Genomic DNA, 22,061 nt, shown 5'->3' on the forward strand with positions numbered 1-22,061 from the left:
AAATAATAAATAAAACTTTACAGAAAGAAAAAAGAAAGAAAGAAGAAAGAAAGAAAGAAAGAAAGAAAGAAAGAAAGAAAGAAAGAGAGAGAGAGAGAGAGAGAGGGAGGGAGGGAGGGAGGGAGGGAGGGAGGAAGGGAGGAAGGAAGGAAGAAAGGAAGGGAGGAAGGAAGGGAGGAAGGAAGAAAGGAAGAAAGTTTCTTAGAAAAGACATTTAAAATTATTCTGAGTTGTTTCACAAAACTCTAAGTTCAGATCTTCATTGGCTTCTTCATTGTCATTAGAGTTCAACGACCCCCAAAGTTGAAAACAGTAAGAGAATGAAAACCTGGATCCTCATACTAGAAGACCAATTATCCTCATAATGATGATCAAGATGATATGTTATACTTGTATCATGCTTTATACTTATAAGAATTCTTTCCCAAGATTTACCTCATGTGGTCATCCTAAACCTCCAAGAGAGATAACAAACCTAGATTCCAGAAGTGACGCGCCCAAGGATATAAGGCCGGCTAGTGCCAAGAGTACAATCAAAGCCCAGATCTTACCGGTACAAAAAAATCTTTTCCATTGCACCAGATATAGAATGACCAATCAATCTCTCTCCCCATCTTTCTCTCATTTTGGTTTGCATTTCTTAATACTCATTGATTTGTTTTAAATATAGTATTTCAGTATCCTTAGGCCATTGTTTTAAGTTTCCAGTTTTAAAAATGTATTAATCAGCCCAATACCAATTTCCTCTTTATTCACAGTTAACCTTACTGGAAGAAGGGCAATCCAAAGCAAATAAAGATGTTCTGCATCCATTTCTCTCTCTTCTCTTCGGTATCACTGTTGGAGCACATAATGAATGCCTCTCCTAACCAGCAAAATTTCTTCTCGCTCATTTATTGGGTCAGGCCTCTCCCAGAAAACACTGTAATTGGTTTCCTTTTCAGGTTTCCACAGAATCCCTCTCAGAAAGATCATAAAGAGCACAGGACACAAGGAACAAGGTCTAAATGATACCATCTCTTTAAGATTATAAGACTCTAATATCAATTTCAAAAACACATTATTAAATAAAAGTCTTTCAGGGCACCTGGGTGGCTCAGTAGGTTGAGCGTCCAACTTCAGCTCAGGTCATAATCTCATGGTTTGTGAATTCAAGCCACAAGTCAGGCTCTGTGCTGACAGCTCAGAGCCTGGAGCCTGATTCCAATTCAGTGTCTCCCTCTCTCTCTGTCCCTCTCCCACTCATACTCTGTCTCTCTCTCTCTCTCTCTCTCTCTCTCAAAAATAAAGAAACATTTAAAAAAAATTTAAGCCTTTGGATTCTTTCAACACTTTATCAAAGAGTCCTAAGAAAATTAGCCAAGGTGTAATTTTTCCTGAATCCCCAACCACTGAAAGAAAACCAAATTGCTTTCATTCATTCATTTATTCAGGCACTCATGCATTCATTATACATGAATTCCAATATTTCCAGCAGTGCTCTAGGCCCCAGGGCTTCAGTGGTAACAACAGGTTTCTCCCTTGCGGAGCTCACATTCTAGAGGTAGTAACAAAGGCAACAAACCCATAAGCAAATACTATCCTATATTGTTAAGTTGTTACGTATAATGAAAAAATAAAACAAGATGATGGGGAGCAGAGTAGAAGCAGGGAAACCAGCTGAGAAGTGATTATGGTAACCTAGGTAAGAGAGGAAAGGAGGCTGCTGAAAAACAGACTTAGCACTTGCTCACAGATTTGATGTCAAGCTTGATGAAGAGAGAAATTGAGGATTATGCCAAGATTTTTGCCTGAGTAATGAGTGGCTGGACAGTGGTACCTTAGCTAAGATGGAAACGACCTTGAGAGAAGTAGCATAGGGGTAGGAACATCAAGGATCCTTTTTATTGCTAACTCAGTTTGAGGTGCCATTAGAGTGAAGATGTTCTTTAAAAAATAAAAAGACAGTTGAATATATGTATCTAAAGTTCAAGGGAGAAGTCAGGGCTAGAAATACAAATTTGAGAATCAAAGGAATTCAGATAGTATTTAAAGTCATGGGACCAGATGAGTGTACCTCAAGATATGTGTAACCAGAAAAGATTCAAATCGTAGCTTTGCCACATATTAGCTAACTTGGGGGAAAGTCTTTTACTTGTCTAGGTAGGGCCAATATATATCTGAACATGCTAAGAAATCTGCATAGCACTACCTAAATAGATGTTGTCGTCAAGCTCCCTAGAAATTAACACCACAGGAAGACAGAAACAGTAAAACCAGGAATGAAACTGCAAATTTCTTGACCATGGTAATAAATTACCAGTTACCTTAGCAGAGGAGCAAAACAAATTGCCAGCAAAATCCCTAAAGAAACTGCCACTGAGGAGGGGGTGCTGGGGTGGCTCAGTGGGTTAAGAGTCCAACTCTTGGTTTCAGCTCAGGTAATGATCTCACAGCTGCCTGAGTTCAAGCCCTTCATTGGGCTCTGCACTGTCAGTGCAGAGCCTGCTTGGGATTCTCTCTCTCCCTCTCTCTCTGCCCCTCCTCACTCGCACTGTCTCTATCTCTCTCAAAATCAATAAATAAACTTAATTTTTAAAAAATGCCACTGAGGAAAATAAAGATAGGATACCCTTATCTCTGGCCCACTGGAAAAAGAAAGGATTTTCATTAACAAATGCAGCAATTGAAAATAGTATGCCACGCTAATAACAGTAAATTTTTCCAGGGGCTGAGTTTATAGGGAATGATTAATTCTTAGAATTTTATCATTATTACTCTCATAATTAGAAAAAGAAAAACGCAAAAGGATAATATAATTATAATTTCTGAAAATAATGTTGATTTGGCATTACATACATAACTAATGGGGAAAAAATAGCAACTCATGGGCTATTTTCTAGAAGCTCCAACGTGGAACTTAGAATTACCAAATGACTGATAAATGTGATGTAGATGATGTTTTTGCTAAACTCTAATGTGTGTTGGTAAAGTAAGAAGTAAAATAAGAATCAATTGAATATCCTTACAAGTGCTCAGGTTTTCAAAATTTCAAGGATTCCATACATTTACCTAACCTATGATAAACTTGAAAAGGTGGAATTTTTTTTTTTATTGAACTCATCAATGTGTGTTAACTGTTGGAAAGAATTTCTAATAATAGCAGACAAATTAAGGATCACAAAACTACTGTATTACCATACAGTACATATAGAAGCAAGATTATTATCTGATTATATTCTTGCCACATTTTTGCTTCTTCTGTCTAATTACCCTATTTATGGTATAGAGTTATCCAGTTTAACCTATAATCCAGGATGTATTAGAATATCTAGAGAGTTGCTGCTACAGAACAGATTTCATATAGTCTTTATGAAATTACAACTACTGTTTTTGGTATTACTGTATATTTACAAAATTTTAACACTATGGAGACCTTGGAGGAAATTGCAGTCTTTGCCCTGTTTGAATTAAAAAGAAAGCTCCTTCTGATTATATAAACTTAATATCTTAATATGGTGAGAAATACTCTTTAGGCTCTATGTAAGTCACTGAACATCGAGTACAAGTTAGTCTCCCACGTCCCCTGCTGGTGCTTTCAGTTCAAGGTAGCAAGAAGTAGATGGCATTGCTGATTCATAACCAGCCAACTGAATGCTTTTCCAGGTTGTAGGCTACACTTGAAAATCTTTGTTATCAACGAAGTTAATGTTCTTGAGTAACTACAGAAATTTGAAACACTTCAAACAGGCAAAAATTCTCTCAAGCTGATTTAGAGTGTTCTCTTCTTGACTACATGCCTTTCCCAAATTGCTACTACTCTAAATTGAGTTCTCTACATGAGATTTTCAAATATATAACTACTTTTAAATGTAAATATGGCACCTAGGTAGCTCATTCGGTTAAGCATGGGACTTCGGTTCAGGTCATGATCTCACGGTTTGTAAGTTCGAGGCCCACATCGGGCTCTGTGCTGGCAGCTCAGAGCCCACTTTGGGTCCTCTATCCTCCTCTCTCTGCCCTTCCCCCCACTTGTTCTCTCTCTGTCTCTCTCGTTCTCTCTCTGTCTCAAAAATAAATAAACATCTATAAATAAATACATACATACATAAATGTAAATGTAAAAATATTTAAATCAAACACTGGTGTACTTTCAGATCATAATTATAATTTAAGTGGAAAGAAGTAAGGTACTCTAAAGGAAAAACTCAGTCTTCAGTTCTGTTAAAGCAACTTGCCACTAACATCCTAAGGACAGAGAGGCAAGGAGCAAATTATGGGTTTAGGCCTTCACCCCTGTGATGTGCTCAGAACTTACTTATAAAGGCTCCTCTGTCCACTTTGGGACTGAAGTCTCCTGTCTTTCCATGTAAAGACCGGAAGTGTCAATAAGGCAAGTGCCCCATCCCCCAGCAGCTTCTGTGATTTGGAAAGGGGGGCTTAGAAAGGGGACCTGACAGCGACACTGAGAAGTCTCTTGCCTCACCCTTGCAAATGCTCTCCTCTCCTCCTCCTGTGCTTCACATAAACAGCCAATCCCAGGACTGAAATTCACCAACAAAACTTCTCCAAAACCAAAAGTCTAAAAAAGTTATCTTCTTCTTTGGAAAATCTTCTAAAAAGGTGTACAAAGTAGCTTCTCAACTCACTAAAACTTTTTAAAAATGCAAGTGATATATAAACCTTCTTAAAGCTAACGTGGAGATTGCCATGCCCCGATTCACTCATTTATTCAATTAAACGTGGCGATGTTTCATGAATGGTACTCGGAGCTAATATTGTGGCAGTGAACAGAAGACAGTTAGGTCCCTGTCTTTATAGGGCCTCCTGTTCAGTAATAGATACTGTTCGTAATATAGAAATAATTGTTTTAATGTTGCTAATAAGTCAATTGCCTCAAAACCTTTTAGAAAGTAAGACTGATGTGAACTAGTGAAAATTAAACTCACTGACCATGGCATCATGGCAGGGAAGAATGTGAATCTATGGAGCTTGAAAAAATAATTCAAAAGAATGTATTTTGGTCTTTGGTGCACCAGTCTCTTTCACAGGAAAAACTGTGTTTCACTGCCCGGGAGGTCACCCACAGCTTGCATAATCTTTACCTCATGTCTATGAAGAAAAGCAAATGAACAGACATTGCAGATGCTTAGACAGTTTTCCTTACGTTTTTTCTCCTTTCCCCACAAAGCCCCACCTCATCTACATCTGCTTTCATAACTTCATCTTCGTGGAAGTAAAATACTTTATTTGCTTTTAATGTTTAGTTATTAATTTTTGAGAGAGAGAGATAGAGAGCAAGTGGGGAAGAGGAGTGAGAAAGGGAGACAGAATCCCCAAAAGACCCCATGCTGTCAGCACAGAGCCCAATGCAGGGCTCAAACTCATAAACTAGAAGATCATGACCTGAGCCAAAACCAAGACTCAGACACTTAACCAATTGAGCCACTCAAGTGGCTCCTGAAAGTAAAATATTTTAAATAAGGGCCATGAGTCATCAAAAAAATTATAAAATACAAATGCAAGTTTAATTTTATCACATTAGGAGAAAGTCTTCCATCATAAAGAGCTATTTGATCAAGAACCTCCGTCCAAATTTTAGTCCTGAAGGTACTCTAGTCTCCAGTCATCTTGACTTTATAGTCTGGGTTCATGTCCTTGCTCTATACCTGACTTCCTATGTGACACATCATTCTAAACAGAGATAATAGCTGTCATAGTGATACAATATGACTAAGGAAGACATGTGTGTAAAATGCTTACAACAGTGCTTTGTACATAGTAAGGACTTGATACACAGCAACTATTACAATGTCCAAATTTCAGTAAATAATTTCATTAATATAGTCACAAGAGGGATCTGAAAGCAAAGATGAGTCAGATTTTAAGAAAGCCTCATCCAGCGTCTCCAAAGAAGCTTTAATCTCCTGGCTTGGCCAGACTACACTCCAGGACATGAAAAGAGTTTAGCAAATGAGATCACTGAGCCAACAGTAGGTATCTTTAAGGAGTCTTAGCAAACGAGAAGAAGCTGGTGAAGTGAAGGAAAGTCCCAATTTTCAAAATAACAGAAAACACATGTTCTGCAGACTACAGAACTGTTGACCACAGCAACAGTCTAGAACAGACCATTAAAATATATAGTCAGTTAAGGAATGCTATGGGGCTGTTACTGGGAATGAGTCAGTCCAAACCATTTCCTTGCTCACAGCAGACTAATAAATCTAGAAAATATGAGAGATATGGTATAGCAAGAAAAAGGCCTTTGGCAGTAGGTTTATACTATCCTTTGGACAAGAAGGAGAAATACAGATTGAGTGATAATACAAACAGATTCATTATCTGATAAACGATTGCCAAATGCTGCTTTTAAGGGATACATAGTTTTAATCCAGAAGGAAGTATCTAGTGACTTGTCCCAGAGATTTATGTAAATCCTATTCTCATAACCCTAATTTACTTGGATTAAGACACAAAGCAATCTTCGAGGAATGTCAGTTTTCTAAGAGAAAGAACCAGTCGGCTGGTCCCCTCCTCTATCCCTGGCTCCTAGAACAGGGCCTGGCACCGTGGAAGTTCATTAAATACTTGTTGAATGACTAAAAAATGTGTAAATAACATAAAGTTGAGAGAATTAATAAATACTCTGAATCACTCAATCAGAAACTGAAAGGTCTTCACAGAACAGAATAATGGGCCAAATGAACCTAAGTCATTTCCCAGGGAGGGGAAAGCCTGGCCTTTAGAGTCAGGTGGACTCAGTGCAGCCACTTGTTGAAGAGGGAAAGAGGGTTTGTGGGCAGAAAATTGAAGCGCTTTCCACAGGAAAAATCAAACAAAAACATAAGATCTTCCACATAAGTCCAAAATGGATCAAGTACTTTGTGAGAGACGCTATGGTTTTTTAGCATGGTGGGGGTGGGGGGGTGGGGAGGGGTTGGCATATAACTAGAGAAGTTCCTACTACAAAAATATAGTTCAGAATAATCCAACATGAGCTCCTATCTGGCCACATTTGAGAGCAAAAGGAGGCACTGTTAATTATGCTGGGACAACAGGTACAAATTGGGGTTGCCCTCGGCAAATTGGGGCACATGATCACACTATTTATCACATACCTAAAGCTCTAGACATTTGAGTGAGTGAAAGGTTAAAAAGATCAACAATTTGCTGTTAACTGGTTTAAAAATACATTAGCTCACTAAGTGCTTACCATATGCCTGGCATTGTTCTAAATCCTTCACGTGTATTAACTCATTTAATACTCACAAAAATATTCTAGAGTATTATTATCCTACATACAGATGAAAAAACTGAGGCACAGAGAATTTAAAAAAACTTGCCCAAGGTTACTATTCAACTTACCCTAAGGCTTACACTAATTGAACAGACAGACTCCAAAACTAGCCTCTGAATCTGTGCCTTTAACCACTACAACATATAGTCTCAGGCTCTGCTCAAACGTATTAAAGTGCATTCTGCTAGCCAGGAAAAGAATAGTCCTTCTTGCCTCTGTTTCAGTCAGAATACAGCTAGAAACATGGTTTTGATCCAGGGTCCAGATTTTTCATACCAACTAGGTCACTCAAGTGTACCTAGGAAGGCAAGGAGATGTGAGACCATAATACACATGGATGAGCAAAAAGAGCAAAAGGAATTGTTTAGCTTAGAGAAGAAAAGACTTGGGGGGTGGTAGGCATCAGAACAGCTTAACTACATGGATGGCCATGGGGAAGAAAGGTCAGACTCTTCAGTAGCTTTCAAACTTTTTTAATCACTGAGATTCAGCTCACATATGTAAATTATATGATTAAGTAACTTAATTATGCAGTCAAGACAAAGATTTCATGAAAACCTTACCACTTAAGACACTCTCTGATACTTTCTACTCTATTTTACTTCCATTCTACTCTATTTCTTCTTCTTCTTCTTCTTCTTCTTCTTCTTCTTCTTCTTCTTCTTCTTCTTCTTCATCTTCTCCTTCTTCTTCCTCTTCTTCCTTTTCTTCTTCTTCTTCTTCCTCTTCCTCTTTCTCTTCTTCTCTTTCTTCTTCTTCTTCCTCTTCCCCCCTTCCTCTTCCCCTTCCTCCTCTTCCCCTTCTTCCTCCTCCCCTTCTTCCTCTTCCCCTTCTTCCTCTTCCCCATCTTCCTCCTCCCCTTCTTCCTCGTCCCTCTCTTTCTCCTCTCCTCCTCCTCCTCCTCCTCCTTCTTCTTTTCTTTTAGTGCTGGTCATGTCCAACTAAAGTTATTTCACAACCCTGGATTTGAGCCTAAAACTTGAAACTTATTGCTTTATATGCTTCCAAAGAGAGAAACTAAAAAGAGGTGGATAGATAGTACTAAAAAAAGTACATTTTAAGTCAACAGAACAATAACTAAGTAACAGTCAGGGCTGTTCAAAGTTGCAAAAGGCTACTTCAGGGCAAAGGGAGTTCCCTCTCACTGTTGGTAATGTAGGTATCCCATCATAGGTTGTGTATAGAATAGAAGGGATTCAAGTATTAGTTTAATGGCAAAAATAGAAGAACATTAGGTTTTCTTTCCAAATCCAAGATCTCATTATTCTAAATCACATTTTTTAATAAAAATAATACTTTCCCTTCAACAATAGCCATTTTCCAAAATATTCAGGTATGTTCCAAGCTACCAAGACATAAGTAAAGAAGGAAGATTGGAAGGAAGAAAAGGAAAAACGGAGGTTAGGAGGGGGGGAAAGAAGGGAGGGAAGGAGGAATGGGAGAAAAGAAAAAAGAGAACAAAAAGAAAAGGGAGAAATAAAACCATATAGAATTTAAGTGTTTCCTACATAAACTGAAGATTTTGCCTTCAAAATAAAGTCTAAATCCCTACTTTCCCAGTTCCAACAAAAATGTAAACTGGGTTCATCCAGAGTGCAAGATTCCTGAGTACCCTGCAGGAGAAAAAGAAATAAAAAAGGCATCTGAAGATCACTCTTTGCTCTATAATTAGCTCTGATGGTTTTCTTTTAGATCATTCTGGATGATCAGATCAGAACAGAAGAGCTGAGACTGGCTCAGCACTGATGTATAAAACAGCTTTCAAAAGGGCTTGGTCAATCCTTTTTGACAAGTATACACATTGCAACAATCTTCAAAGGCAACTTCTGGAAGAGCCTCCTGACTCCTTTTGAAGATACTGCCAAGAAAGGCAAGAGAGAAAGTTTCAAGAAAAATCTAAATAAGGACAAAATGATTGAAAGAAGGATACCAACATGAACCCCAACTGATACAACTAATAAAGATTAAATATTTAACTAGACTATAGGCCAACCACTCAACTCATAAATTCTGTGGGCTTGTTATGAGCACACAGTGCTATACTGCCATCAGATACCTTGTTTAACCTTCAAAGCCATTGTCCATAATCAAATGCTAACACCACTGGCAGGGGCTAGGGGTTACTCTCTGAGTTAGACTGATGTCTTAGTGGTGATCTTGGCAGGGCTCCCTAAAAAAAATAAAGTCCAAACTGGGGTAAATGATCCATCCAATACTGCCAAAAGTTCCCTGGATGCTTTGTGCCATACTCAATTTCCTTAAAAGGTCTCAGAGTTAAAGAGTACATGGACTAGAACAGCCACAATCTAACCACAGCTGGTTGTGTTTGGTATACAAAGAGATGGCTACTCACGAATTAAACAAATAAAATTAAGTCAAAGAGTATCCTCAACCATAAACTCCTCCTTCTGACAAAATGAGTGATTAAGTATTTATCTTCAATTAATACTATAGGTATATATATTATCAACATGAAATAGAAAGTATTTGGAATTTATATACCTAATAAATTAAGCGTTTTAAAAATGAAGTGGAAAGTTAGAAACTTTTTGTTAAGACCATCTGGACATCTTAGAAATCTGAATCCTGAGTTGGACCCATTCCCACATTGCTATAAACTATGCTACAAACTCTCAAATCAGAAATAGAGTCCTTTGTAGAAAGATAAGTCCAGGAAATAAACTGAAACCAGACTTAAGATTGGCAAGTCAGTGTAGACAGAGACTTGGAAACAGAAGAAAAAGAATAGAGGTCAACATAATTCAGGTAGGTTGGAATTCAAAGCATTCTGGGACCTTGGCAACATAGACCAGCTGAAGCAAGATGAAGCCAAAACCAGGCCAGGCACCATCTAGGGAATTACATACAGCTCCAGAGGTCTGTCTGCCAGGTGGACACTCAATGTGCCTTCTCCAAAGACAGCAAATTCACACTTGATTCAGGCAGACAATTTGAACAGGAAGATGAATTTAAGGGGTGAGGCCATGAAGGTATAGACCCCCAGTCACAGGAAAACTTCTATTTCTAGCAATACTGTGATCTAAGTGCACAGAAAAATCTAGAATTATTAGAAAATATAACAAAGATCCTAAATGCATAGGTAAGTCACAAAGAAGTAAGGGAAATTGTAGAACCAAGCAATGGAAGAACATAAACATAGATATGTTACACAGACTGTCCAGAGACTATTTGTTGTTACTGGTAAGCAGAAAGTTTTAGTGTTTATAGCCATCCAGAAGAGATGATAGGGGCGCCTGGGTGGCTCAGTTGGTTGGGCAGTCGACTTTGGCTCAGGTCATGATCTTGCGGTTCGTGGGTTCAAGCCCCGCGTCGGGCTCTGTGCTGAGAGCTAGCTCAGAGCCTGGAGTCTGTTTCAGATTCTGTGTCTCCCTCTCTCTCTGTCCTTCTCCTTCTAATGCTGTCTCTCTCTCTCTCAGAAATAAATAAAATGTTAAAAATTTTTTAAAAAGAGAGATGATAAAGCCTTGGGTTTGCTTAAAGGGAAAAAGTGGAACTGAGACTCTCTCCATAGTCCTCAAAGTGCTATTCCCTCAATAAAAATAGATGACAAGGAACCTATCTCAGCATAAACTCTTGGTAGGGGTAAAAAAGCATCCTCAAACACAAAGGTTCAAATTCATACTGCCTAAATGAGGAGGAAGAAACATTTTCAGCACTACCCTGATACCAAAGCCAGACAAGGACATTATCAGAAAAGAAAATTATAAGCCAATATCCCTGATGAACATAGGTATGAATATTGATAATAAAATACTAGCAAATTGGCACATTAAAAGGGTCATACCCCATGATCAACTGGGATTATCCCTAGAATGCTAGGATAGTTCAACAAACATAAGTCAATGTCATATACCCCATTAACAGAATGATGAATAAAAATTACATGATCATCTCAATAGATGCAGAAAGGCATCTGACAAAATTCAATATCATTTCATGGTTAAGTCCTCAACAAATTGAGTATAGAAGGAACACACCTTAACAAAATAAAGGCCACATATGACGAATCCACAGCTAATATCATGCTCAGTGGTGAAGTTAAAAGCCATTCCTCTAAGACCAGGAGCAGGACAAGACTGCCCACTCCCACCATTTCTATTCAACATAGTACTACAAATCCTAGCAACAGCAATTAAGCAAGAAAAAGAAATAAAAGGCATCTAGATTGGAAATGAAGAAGTAAAATGATCTCTGTTTGCAGACAACATAGTGTTCCATGTGGAAAACCCTAAAAACTCCACACAAAAATACCTGTTAGAACTAATATATGAATTCAGTAAAGTGGCAGGATACCAAATCAACATACAAGTCATTTGCATTTCTATGCACTAACAATAATCTATCTGAATAAAATTAAGAAAGCAACCCCATTTATAATAGCATCAAAAACAGTAAAATACTTAGGAATAAACTTAACCAAAAAGGTAAAAGACCTGACACTGTAAACTATAAGACATTGATTAAAGAAATTAAACAAAACAAACAAATAAATGGAAAGATATTCCATGTTCTTGCACTGGAAAAATTAATATTGTTAAAACATCCATACTACACAGAGTGGTCTACAAATTTAATGCAATTCCTATCAAAATTCCAATGGCATTTTTCACAGAAATAGAAAAATATCCTAAAATTTACATGAAACCACAAAGACCCAGAATAGCCAAAGCAATCTTGTGAAAGAAGAATAAAGCTGGAGGTATCACACTTCTTGATTTCAATTTATATTACAAAGCCACAGTAATCAAAAGAGTTTGGTATTGGCACATAGACTAATGGAACAGAATAAAAAACCTAGAAATAAACCTATGCATATATAGTCAAGTAATTTTTGACAAGGGCACCAAAACTGGGAAAGGGCAGTCTCTTAATGGTGTTGGGAAACCTAGACAGACACGTGAAACCAGACCTCTATCTTATTCTGCTCATAAAAGTTAACTTGAAATGTATCAAAGACTTAAATGTAAATCCAATACAATAAAATTCCTAAAAGAAAACATAGGGAAAAAACTCCTCGATATTGGTCTTAGCAATGAGTTTTTGGATAAGACTCTAAAAACACAGGCAACAAAAACTAAGTAAACAAGTGGGGCTACATTAAACTAACAAGCTTCTACACAGTAAAGGCAACAATCAGTAAGTTAAAAAAGTAACAGAATGGGAGAAATTATTCACAAACCATATACCTGACAAGGAGTTAATATCCAAAATATACAAAGAACTCAGAATTCAATAGTGTAAATTCTTGTGCCAATGACATATTCCCAAAGACAAGCAAATGGTTAATAAGCACATGAAAAGGTGTTCAACAACACTAACCATCAGGGAAATGCAAATGAAAACCACAATAAGATATGACCTCACACCTGTTAAGATGGCTATTATAAGAAGACAAAAGACAACAAATGTTGCTGAGAATGTGGAGAAAAGGGAATCCTTAGGCGCGCTGTTGGTGGAAATGCAAACTGGTGCAGCCATTATGGAAAACAGTATAGCAGTTCCTCATGAAATCAAAAATAGAACTACCACCCAATCCATCAATCCCACTCCTGGGTATATATCCACAAAAACTGAAATCAGTATCTTGAAGAGATATCTTCACTCTCATGTTCATTGCAGCATTATTCATAATAGTCAAGCTTTGGAAACAACTGAATGTCCATCAATAGATAAATGGATAAAGAAAACGTGGAGTATATATTCAGCGCAATATTATTCAGCCATTTAAAAAACTATATTGCCATTTGTAACAATATGGATGGTCCTTGAGGGCATTATGCTAAGTGAAACAAACCAGACAAAGACCAGCACTGTATGTCATTACATATATGTGGAATCTTAAGGAAAAGAAGAAAAACGAAAGAAAGCAAAACCTGATTTCATAGAAACAGAATAAAAAGGAGGTTACCAAGGGTAGAGGGGAGGGATAAATGGAAAGGATATAGGTCAAAGGGCACAAACTTTCAGTAATAAGTTGAATAAGTTCTGAGGATCTAATGTACAGAATGGTGACTATAGTTAATAATATGGTATTGTATACATAGATTCTTGAAAGTTGCTGATATTGGACCTTAAGCATTCTCACCACAAAAATAAACGAAAACCCCAGAGTTAACTACATGAGGTGATGAATGTGTTAATTAACTTGATCTTGGTAATCCCTCCATAATGCATATGTACATAAAATCATCACATTCTACACTTTAAATATATACAATTATATTTACCCATAAAGTTGGGGGGAAACCCCAAAAACAAATAAACAAAAATAATCAAATTGGCTTTGTTAATACTCTATATTTAAAATGTTTTTCTACTGTTAAAAAAAAAAAATGCATACTATCTATATAGTTCAGGAACCCAGAGATGAGAAATTGGTATTAAAGTGATCCAGGGCTAGAAACACACTTGCAGTGCCTACCAAATTCTTCCAGAGCAGTAGTTCTCAACCATGACTGTGAAATATTTTGTTTATTTGCCTGTTGCTTTTTTTTTTTTATGACTGTGGAGCTTTAAAAACGTTAATGTGTAAGTCTCATACTCAAAGTATCTGAGTTAACTGGTCTGGGGTTCAAGCTGCCATTCTAACTTTTAAAGGTTCACTAGGTGATTCTAATGTGCAGCAAAGATTAAGAACCACTGTTGTTGAGCATATGTTCATTGCAGACCACACAGGGTCCCCACCAAGCATGATTTAAAACACGAAACTTTACAACACCCAAAGGAACAATTCACCATGAGCGAGAGTAGGCAGAAATAACAAAAAGCAGAGTGAAATTCCCAAGAACATTAAATAACAGAATTATTTCTTACAAACTATATAATAAGAACATTTAAAATAAAGATTAAAAAGATCAAAAATATGAAAATGGAGAAAAATGCAGACACAAAAGAAAGCTTCTAGAAATTATATATATATAATGTAATTTAGTATATATTTGGCGACATTTTTTTAATCCAAATTAGTTAACATATAATATAATAATGATTCCAGGAATAGAATTTTGTGCTTCATTACTTATATATAACAACCAGTGTTCATCCCAATAAATGCCCTCCTTAATGCCCAGTGCCCATTTAGCCCATCCCCCATCCAACACCCCACCAGCAGCCCTCAGTTTGTTCTCTACTTTTTCATTTATTTAAAAATTTTTTTCATTTTCATTTATTTATCTTGGGAGAGAGAGTACATGAGTAGGGGAGAGGCAAAGAGAGAGGGAGAGAAAGGATCCCAAGCAGGCTCCATACCTCTAGCGCTAAGCTCGGTTCAGAGCCCAAACTCACAAACTATGAGAGATCATCACCTGAGCCAAAACCAAGAGCAGACGCATTACTGGCTGGGCCTCCCAGGCACCCCTGTTCTCTGTACTTAAGAGTCTCTTATGATTTGTCTCCCTCCCTGTTTTTATCTTATTTTTGCTTCTCTTTCTCTACGTTCATCTGTTTTATTTCTTAAATTCCACATGAGTGAAATCATACCGTATTTGTCTTCTCTGACTGACTTATTTCACTTAGCATAATACACTCTAGTTCCATCCACATTGTTGTAAGTAGCAACATTTCATTCTTTTTGACTGCTGAGTAATATTCCATACATATATATACTACATCTTTACCCACTCATCAGTCAATGGACATTTGGGCTCTTTCCATACTTTGGCTATTGTTGATAGTGCTGCTATAAACATTGGGGTGCATGTGCCCCTTTGAATCAACATTTTTGTATCTTTTGGAAAAATACCTAGTAGTGCAATTGCTTTGTCATAGGGTACTTCTATTTTTAATTTTTTTGAGGAACCTCCATCTTGTTTTCCAGAGTGGCTGCACCAGTTTGCACTCCCACCAGCAGTGCAAAAGGATTCCTCTTTCTTCATATCCTTGCCAACATCTGTTGTTGCCTGAGTTGGTCATTTGAGTCATTCTATATTTAGTGACTTAAAAAAAAAAGAAAGAAACAATAAGTGGATTAAATTTAGATGGAATATATATATATATACTTTTTATGTTTATTTATTTATTTTAAGAGAGAGAGAGAGAATGACCTGGAGAGGGGCAGAGAGAGAGTGGAACAGAGGATCCGGAAGCAGGCTCTGCACTGACAGCAGAGAGCCTGATGCAGGACTCAAACCCATGAACCATGAGATCATGACCTGAGCCAAAGTCGGATGCTTAACTGATTGAGCTACCCAGGCACCCCAAATTTAAGTGGATTAAATAGAGAATTAACAGATGTGTAGAGAAAAGCAGAGAACTAGATGACTGATCTGGAGAAAATATGTAGAATGCAGTACTGACAGATGAATAATAGGAATTACAGCAGAAAATTAAGAGCTCTATAAGAAGGTTCAATACATAACTAATCAATGTTCCAAAAGAAGAGAAAAGAGAAAAATGAAGGATACAAATATTTCAAGAGATAATGGCTAAGTATTTTCCAGAATTCATGAAAAGTGAGAATTACCAAATTTGGATTTCAAGCAGGAGAAATAAAACTAAATCCACACCTAAACACATGTTAAAACTATAAAACAGGAAAGGCAAGGAATTGTCTTAAAAGTCACCAGAGAAAAGGTAGTATCGACAAAGAAACAATTAGACTGACAACAGACTTCTTAACAGCAAGCACTTGGAGGATTTTCAGAGCTCACCATATGCTCTACCTATTGTGTCTATGGCCATAATATTTTCTCTCAGCTTCCACATACTCTAGTCTGAGCTCAGCTCAGCACTATCAGTGACTTCATTTGGAAGAAACTGGCACAAGAAGAGCTGAAAGCAGTGAGAGGCTAAATATCAAGTTTCTTGATAAGCATGGTGCCCTTGGAGATTTATTGCAGGTTAGTTATGCATATGAAGAAACCAAAGTACTACAGAATCCCATCCACTGTTTACTCCCTTCCTGTCAAATGACAGGCTAAAAAGAAACTAGTCTTTCTAAATTGATGTCAAATGCTTCCTTTTACTGACAATAGCAAGTGTTGTCAAGAATGTAGAGTAACTGGAATCCTCACATGTTGCTACTAGGAATATAAAACAACAAACTTCTTTGGACAACAGTTTGGCAGGTCTTAGAAAGTTGAGATGCAGTTACCATACAACCTAGCAATTCCACTCTTACTATTTGTCTAAGAGGAATAGAAACGTGTGTCCACACAAAGACTTGAACATGAATGTTTGAAGCACCTTTTTCATAATAGCCCCAAACTAGAAACAATACAAATGCCCATCAACAGATGAATCAATTATAGCATATCTATACAATGAAATATTACTCAATATTAAAAAGTAACAAGCTAATGATATACACAGTCACGTGGGTGAATCTCAAAAACATGCTGAGCAACAAGTGAAAGATGCCAAAATTCATACTTTATGATTTCATGCAGGTGAAACCTGGGAAAAAATATATCTAATCTATAGTATCAGCAAAAAGATAATATTTCCCTAGAGCCAAAAGGAAGAGTGATTGATGAGGAAGGAAGGGACCCAGGGAAAACTGGGTATTAATGGAAATGTTTTACATTTTTATTGTAATGGTGGTAACATGAATATATACATATGTCAAAACTCAAAGAACTGCACACATAGAATGGGTATAAATTATGCCTCAATAAAGTTGGTTTAAAAAAATGTTCTTTCCTCCTGACAGAAACATTTTTCAGTTTACCATCTCATATTGATACACCTTTACTATGTTTGCTTCTCTTTCTAGATTTTATCATTGTCCCACTTTTGAAATTTGATTTTTCCCATTTATCTTAAGGTTAGATCATAAATGTGACTTTTTTTTTTCTCAAAAAGTAGGATGTGATGGGGGGATTATGGTATAAAACGAAGAGTTTTAGAATGCTCTGGGTTCAAATCCCAGCTCTACCAATTACTAGCTGTGTCATTTTGAGCATTAAACACTTTGAACCTCAGTTTCCTTACGTGTAAAATGGAAATTGTAAGAATATGCACCTCTTAGGGATGTAAGGCATGTAAAATTTTTGGCACAAAGTAGGCATCCAGTAAATGTTAATCTCGGTTCAAAAAAATGATATTTTCCTTTAAATTCTTTATCATTTATTTTTTAACGTCTATTTATTTATTTTCAGAGAGAGAGAATCCCAAGCAGACTCGAGGCTCCTAGCCCAGAGCCCAATGCAGGGCTCCATCTCACGAACCATGAGACCATGACCTGAGCCCAAATCAAGAGCCAGATGCTTAACCAACTAGGCCAACCAGTTGCCCCTTAAATTCTTTATCATTTACATTATAAGATAGCCAGAGGAATTTACTTAAATACAATTTAGTGAACTCAGTTAAGTAGAATCACTACTTAATAGTGACAAGTGAAATGAAGAAGCATATGAAAGCAATGTCATTCAAAGCTGAGTCTGTGAACTTGCGCGCATCTATAAACTGTTACCAGGGTGAACGACACAAGTACAGAAATTGAGAGAAAACATTTAGAAACTTTTATAGATGACCCTGGATGATTTATATCGGAAAAATGATTTAGAGTTTAAATCTTTCATGGGAGAAAGTTCTAGAATAATTATTCAGATTAAGGAACGTGAGCCAGAATGCAAAGCAATGCACTAGTTCCTTCATCAAGAAAATCTTACTATGAAAAAAAGTCGCCTGAAATAATGTGTTTTTACACAGTAAAAACTATAAATTACATCAAGGCTAATGCATTCCATTTGAAACTATTCTGTTTATGTGATAATATAGAAGCTGATCATCAATAACTGCTTTTCATGCTGGGGACAGTGGTTATCTAGGGGGAAAGTTCTGGAGAGAATGTTTGAACCGTTGAATAAACTCTCAGAGTTACTCTGGGTAAGAAGCTAGTTTGGGCCCAACTTTTTAAAGATAAAATATATTAGACAGTCGGTTGCCTATTTGTCTGAAATCATATGTTAACAATCTTAATATTTTCAAACAAGGAAGAAATTCAACGTTTTTCAACAGCAGATGACTGAAAGTCAACATAAATATTATAAATGTAGAACAGCAGAGTTTCCAGAGATTGTTATATCATGTCTCATAATTTTCACAACTATCATCAGTGCAACGCATAATAATTCTGATAGAGTATCTATGCATAGGAAACTCATGGAACCATGAGCTAGTCCTTTCACTGAAAGATAACAAATTTAATATAACTTTATAGGATAAATTGTTGGGGCTGGCTACAGATGAATTTTGAAAATACAGTATCACCCCCTTGATGTTTTAAAACTGCTAAAAATGAATACCTTGAGCTTGTGAAATTGCTTTAAAATCTCTTCCTCTACTCCTTCCAGCATATCTCTTGAAACTGGCTGTCCCTATTGTAATGCCAACAAAACACACACAGAATCAGTTTGGATATATATTATATCCTGCAAATAGTGTTATCATCGACTGGACTTAGATTAGATGAAGTCACAAGCAAGAAGCAAGCCGGTTGGTCACAACAAAACTTTTCTAAGTGGATCTATATGATGCTCATAAAATGTGTATATATAGGACATTGAAAAAATATATATTATACCCCTCAAAACCTTTCTGTTTAATATAATTGTAGAGTATAATAACAGCAATAGTGATTCTCTATATTAGTCATCTGTACACATACTTTCAAGAAATAGCATGTATGCTTTTGGTATTTTTTTTCTTTTTTCCTCTATGTGTTCTGTTTATATTTACATAAAGATACATACGGAAACAAATGGAACAAAATAGAGAGCTCAGAAATAAACCCATACCCATACAGCCAAATGATCTTCGATACGTTTGCCAAGACTACACAAAGGGCAAAGGATGGTCTCTTCAGCACAAGGTGTTAGGAAAACTGGACATCTATATGCAAAGCGGTCAAATGGAACCCTTACCCTACACCACGTGCAGGCGTGTGTGTGTGTGCGCGCACGCACACTCACACACACAAACCCAAAATGTATTAAAGATTTAAGCATAAGATCCGAAACCATAAAACTCCTAGAAGAAAATATGCAGGAAAAGTTTCAGAACATTGGTCTTAGCGATGATTTCTTGGATGTGACAAAAAACGCACAAGCAACACAAGCAAAACTAGACAAGGGTTCCATTTCCATTTTTGAAATGTGGCTTAAGATGTTTAGATCTTTTGATCTATTTATATTTTTAACGACTTATTTTTAAAGTGAGCTTATGAGTTCCACATCTTTTTTGTTCATTTCTCTATCAAATCACTTTCACCGAATTTTATAAAATGATTGGTGTGTGATGGTGTGTGAACTTAAAGTGGACCTTCCCCACAGATAGCTTGAAAACTTTTCTAGAGCATCTGTGCAGATTCTAGGAGTAAAGATGGTGCCTTTGCCCCGCACTTTTCCTCAGCTTAAGTTCTAAGGTTTACCTTTGATTCTAAACACTTGTATGTTCAGGATAATGGGGGAAACCAACATGCAGGAACTGCAAGCCGGTGGCTTCAGCAAACTAATGGTTGCCCAAGAGAAAGCTTCCCACTGTTAAGACTGTGCTGCCACCTTGTGGCCCTTCCTCTTCTGCTCCCAAGCTAGGACATTTCATTCTTTGCTTGCTTGTCTTTTCCTCTCAACTCTGACACTTGTCTTATCCCATTTTTCCTACTTAATCCCTTAGTGGACCACACGAAGTCTCTTGAATTATCTGTTCTTCTTTATTTCATGCTTGCTTTTTTCCTTCAGTTTAGAGAGTGTCTTCCTGCTACATGAACGTGGGCATCATTATTCAGTGTCAACCAAACTGCTGTGAAAGCAGTGAATTACATAATTAATTGGGCACAGTACACTCAAATAAAAGCAAGAAAAATGGCAATAAAACAAATTATTAAAATCACCTTACAGACAGCACTAGCAACATACGAGCCATCTTAGTTAGATGTATCCCAAATTGGGATGCCAGAACATAGATTAGAAACAATTTTTGGAATGTTGAACTGAGTAAAGGTCTTTTAAAAAAACATACGCCAGCATAAGAGAGTTTTGCCTTTGTAAAGCTTTTTCATTATAATGGCATATTACTTTGATATAGATAACATACATCATAACTCATCTGAATGAAGATGAAAAATGGCAAGGTAACAAAGGAAGACAGAAGAAAGGAGTCTGTTTAGGGGAATAGATATTTCTTCAAAGTTTTTCCTTTCTTGTGCATGTCAACTTAGCAACGAGAATTGTGAGAAGGAACCCCATGTTCAAGGTCCTTCATGTCCTTGTGGTTAAATTCAGTTTTCAAAATCATTCTGTGCAATCTAAATGGAGCTTTGCAAAGTTGATCTTTCTTTGGAATTTTCCTATGCCCAACAGATGTAATAAAAATGGTGCCTCGTGCAGAAGAATAAAATCGGACTCTTATATCATACCATATATAAAAACCAACACAAAATAGATTAAAGACAAACATAAAAGCTGAAACTGTAAAACTACTGAAAAAGAAAACATAGGTTCTTGACATTGGCCTTGGTGATAAATCATTGAATATGACACCAAGAGTGAAAGCATCAAAAGCAAAAATAGACAAATGAGACAACATGATGCTTAAAAGCTTCTGCATGGTGAAAGAAACTGAATCAACAAAGAGAAAAGGCAACCTACAGAGTGGCAGAAAACATTTGCAAACAACGCGACGGGCTAATAGCCAAAATATGTAAGGAATGTATATAATAGCAAAAAGAAACCAAATAATCTGATTTTAAAAAGGACAGAGGTCCTGAACAAACGTTTTTCAAAAGAAGACATACAAATGACCAACAGGTATATGAAAAGGTGCTCAAACATCACTAGTCATTAAGGAAATGTAAATCTAAACCACAATGAAATATCACCTCATACCTGTTTAGATGGCTATTATCAAAAAGACAAAAGATAACAAGTGTTGGTGATGAAAGGGAACACTTCAGATACAACATTAGTTGTACACTATAACATTAGTGGGAATGTTAATTGGAGAGCCATTATGGAAAACAATATGGCAGTTCTTCAAGAAATTAAAAATAAACTACCACTTCTGGCAATCCCACTTCTGGGTAGTTATCCAAAAGAACTGGAATCAGTATCTCAATGATATCTCTGAACTCCCATATTCATTGCAGTATTATTCACAACAGTCAAAATATGGAAACAACCTAAATTTCCACAGACAGATGAATGAATAAAGAAGATGTGGCACATACCTACAATGAAATATTCAGCCTTAAAAAAAAATCCTGGCATTTGCCACAACATGGATGAATCTGATAGACATTATGTTTCAGGAAATAAGCTAGAAACAGAAAGACACACACTGCATAATGTCATTTATATGTGGAATCTAAAATACACTATAGGTGCGCCTGGGTGGCTCAGTCGGTTAAGCATCCGACTTCAGCTCAAGTCATGATCTCGCAGTTTGTGAGTCTGAGCCCCGTGTCAGGCTCTGTGCTGACAGCTCAGAGCCTGGAGCTTGTTTCGGATTCTGTGTCTCCTCTCTCTTTGCCCCTTCTCCCCCCACCCCCTCAGCAAATAAATGAACATTAAAAAATCTTTTAATAAAAATTTAAAAAATATACGCATAGAAGCATAAAGTATTGATTGTCAGGGGCTGGGGGAAAGGGGAAACGGAGTAATGTTGGTTAAAGAGTACAGAGTTTCATAAGTCAGGCAGAGAAGGACAAATACCATATGTTTGCACGTATAGGAGGATTAGGAGGAACTTGACGGAGGAACAAGGGGGAGAAGAAGGGGGGAAATGGTGGGGGAAAGGGAGAGAGGCAAACCATGAGAGACTCTTG

At 36.9% G+C, this 22,061-nt stretch overlaps 1 long non-coding RNA gene across 1 annotated transcript in view; it reads right to left on the bottom strand.

Moving 5' to 3' along the window:
- Positions 1–19,145: 19,145 nt before the first annotated feature.
- The window catches only part of LOC120245837, a 13,135-nt gene continuing 10,219 nt past the window's right edge, over positions 19,146–22,061 (bottom strand). Inside the window, exons 2-3 of the long non-coding RNA XR_005531913.1 lie at positions 19,301–19,306; positions 19,146–19,156 (exon numbers count right to left, since the gene is read on the bottom strand). This is a non-coding gene — a long non-coding RNA (uncharacterized LOC120245837). The remainder of the gene's footprint in view (positions 19,157–19,300; positions 19,307–22,061) is intronic.

The sequence above is a fragment of the Hyaena hyaena genome, unplaced genomic scaffold, assembly GCF_003009895.1.
Source record: "Hyaena hyaena isolate Hyena2069 unplaced genomic scaffold, ASM300989v1 scaffold_439, whole genome shotgun sequence".
NCBI lineage: Eukaryota > Metazoa > Chordata > Mammalia > Carnivora > Hyaenidae > Hyaena > Hyaena hyaena.